At 44.6% G+C, this 3,030-nt stretch overlaps 1 pseudogene; it reads right to left on the bottom strand.

Annotated features, from left to right (window-relative positions):
* Window positions 1–255: 255 nt before the first annotated feature.
* On the bottom strand, window positions 256–2,571 carry LOC143673253 (nuclear pore complex protein Nup153-like; annotated as a pseudogene).
* Window positions 2,572–3,030: the final 459 nt, after the last annotated feature.

Below are 3,030 nucleotides of genomic sequence, written 5' to 3'. Positions count from 1 at the left end.
TCCAAACACAAAGGTGGCCACAGGTGGATTGGATGAAGTGATGGTTCTACCAAAATGCCACAACCAGCTGAAGTGGCTGGTGTACATGAACTAGAGGAACTGTTGTTTAAGAAATTAAAAGCTGGCTTTGCTTTTCTTCGATCAGCCATAGTATTGGTTTGAACTCCATAAGCAAAAACAGCCTTTGTTGACTGTTGTAATTCTGTCTCAGATGGTTTCATCATGTTGAAATTAAATGTTGACTTTGAAGATTTCTCATCTTTGATTTGCTCTAAATTTCCAAGTTTGCTTGGCACTTTTAATTCCTATGGTTCCAAAGTTGAAGCTGCTCTTGTTCTCAGATGTCACTACAGTAACAACAGCAGCAGGATCAGGGTTAACAACGTCCATGCCAAAGCTGGTATCACAATCCCAAGTTCCTACATTTGGCTTAAATTTGTGTCCAAAGCCTTTCCCTGATGTAGAGACAGTTGGTTTGTCATTTATATTTGTGTGCCAATTCCAGTCTGCTTAGCAGTGCTTCTTGGTGGCAACTTTGCAGCCTGACAGGCCATGCACATCTCATCTCTAACGTTGTCCTGGAGTACACGTGTATCACACTGCCATGATGATTGAGCTTTTAAACTTCCCCCAAGGCCAATTACACTAGAAGTAAAGCTACTTATTGCTGATTTTGTATAAACTACTTGGCTTGTCATAATATGCTGAGCAGCAAAAGAATCTGCCTTTAGTGATATGAAACCATGGATTTTCAGAACATCTAGGACACTTCCTTATTTCAGAGATTTTTCATGTCAAAAAGTGCTCTCAGGATCTTCATCTGATTTCTTCTTACAGCTTGGACTATTCGCAGCAGTGATATCTTGAGCTGAAGTACTTATCATTGGGTCTGAAGAACAAATGGTGTCAGAAAGTTCTGTATTTTCAGTAGGTACATTAAATGGAAATCCAGCAGATGATGGAGATTGTACCTGTGTCTCAGTTCATTTTATAATTGGAGATGAAAATGTAAACACAGGACTGTCACTGCTACTTGGAGGAGTCATTTGTACCTTATTGTTTAATGATTGTGAATGACTGATGGTTGATGGGGAGAAAGGTGTGATCACAGAGGAACTAAAACTGCAGGAAGTCAGTGAAGAACTGGTGATTGATGGAGGGATTTTTGGTAATACTGGTACTTCCATGTCCTGCTCCACTGGCAATTTAGATGCAGTGAAGTGTATTCTCTCTCCTCTTATTTTGCAGCCTTCATTCCCTATTCCAGAAGATAACCCATTGCCTGAAGGCAGACTGAAATTTGGATCTGGAAATCCACTTTCTTGTTCTCTATTTTGTCCTGGTATCTAACTTTTTTCATATTGAGTATAGTACTTGTGAACTATTCTTTGATTAGTCTTTCTCAATTCATGAGATGGGGTTAGAGATGGTTTAAAATGAACAGCGTGATTTGTTGCTATGGAAACTGGCTTTGGGATCAAGAGTTTCTGAACAGGGGGATACAGAGAGTTTACCTTAACCCTTTTGGCATGAACATCTGTGGAATAAATACCACTTCTATCAAGAGAATTCACAGGAGAAGAAACAACTAAAGGAGATTTTTTTTGCATTCTGTATAGGGCTGGACATCTTCTCTAAGGATTATAACACTCGCTGAGCTGCTAAACTAGCACACCAGGAGATTGTGCATTGAGTTGCTTAGCTTTCATCTGTCTTCTAACTGGTGCCTGATAAGGTGTACTTCATAGTTTAGACCATCCTGCAGCAGCTGCTGCCCCACTGTATGTTGTTTTTCCAGGGTAAAAAGGAGAATCTCCAAGCTGATATTTTTTAAGGATTGAAGATTTCCCAAGTGAAGAGGAAAGTGTTCCAAAGGCAGCCAAGTTGAATGCTGGTTTCTTTGAGCTGGTAGCAGTGTGCTGTGGGAGTGCATGAGAGGGCTCAGCCTCTGTGGACCACAGATGTGGTACTGAAGTATTCTTTGGAACAGCTATATCTTTATCAGAAGCTCTTGAAAAAAAACCACTGTTAGTTGAGCTATTATCATCATGCTGAGAGGTAGTCTTTAAGTTCCTTTACAAGGGAAAATCCAGAACTGCCAATTGGCAGTGTCAATGATGTGAAAAGCTGGTGGTGTAAGGCAGGGGATTCCAACATGGAGAATCTCAGATGGTGTTGATGAAGAGAAGGACTTGACATATTTGCATAATTTGAAGCAGCGCTAGTTGTTGAGGGTTCTTCTGTATTATCGACTTTTGGTACAGGAGTGATCCTCGCATCATGAGTATTGGAGCTCCGTTCAGAGGCCAGCATGAGATGTTCATCTTCTCTATTTTCCTGTCCACGTGGTACTTCCCCTGTGTCTACTGAGCACCTGTGTACATCTTCATTCCTATTGAAGTATCTCTGCAGCCATCCTGGCATAATATTCCTAATCAATTCTGTAAGCCGGCTAAGGATACCCCGTTGCTGCTGTCGCCCCTGCATGTAAGGATTAACTGGTCTCTGTTGACCACGTCATGTCCGGATATTGCTGCCACCCCCTCCTAGTCATCCGGCTCCAGAGGCCATAGCGAGGCTCTGCAGCTCCTTGTCTGGACCATGATCCGGGCAGGTAATGGGGCTGATAAGGGGTGTGGAAGAGGTGAAGGCGGGACATTGGGAACATACCTGCTGAGATCTGGCCCAGATGTCCACCGGATGATGCCACACGCACCCCAGGGACCGCGAGGTTGAGAGGGCAGTAGAGCAACAGTGTGCACTGGCAGAGAGGGGCTTGATGGCAGAGAGACTGAGAAACTGGCTCAGGTCCGGTAGCCTCCTGCGGAGCCCCGCTCCTGTGACATCACGGTCTCTATGGAGATGCTGGGCAGAGAAAGGCGTGGAGGCCACACGCGCTGCTGGGGTCCTTCTGGACCCACGGCCGGTGGGGATTCATTCCCATTGCCCGGGCGGTCACTGCTGTACCTGAGGCCTCTGGCACCACTTGCCTTCCCTTTAAGCACAGCAACTGCCCCGCCGCTGTGAACA

The sequence above is a fragment of the Tamandua tetradactyla genome, unplaced genomic scaffold (assembly GCF_023851605.1).
Source record: "Tamandua tetradactyla isolate mTamTet1 unplaced genomic scaffold, mTamTet1.pri scaffold_65a, whole genome shotgun sequence".
NCBI lineage: Eukaryota > Metazoa > Chordata > Mammalia > Pilosa > Myrmecophagidae > Tamandua > Tamandua tetradactyla.
The sequence above is the reverse complement of the archived record's forward strand: the minus strand, read 5'-3'. Positions and strand labels throughout refer to the sequence as shown.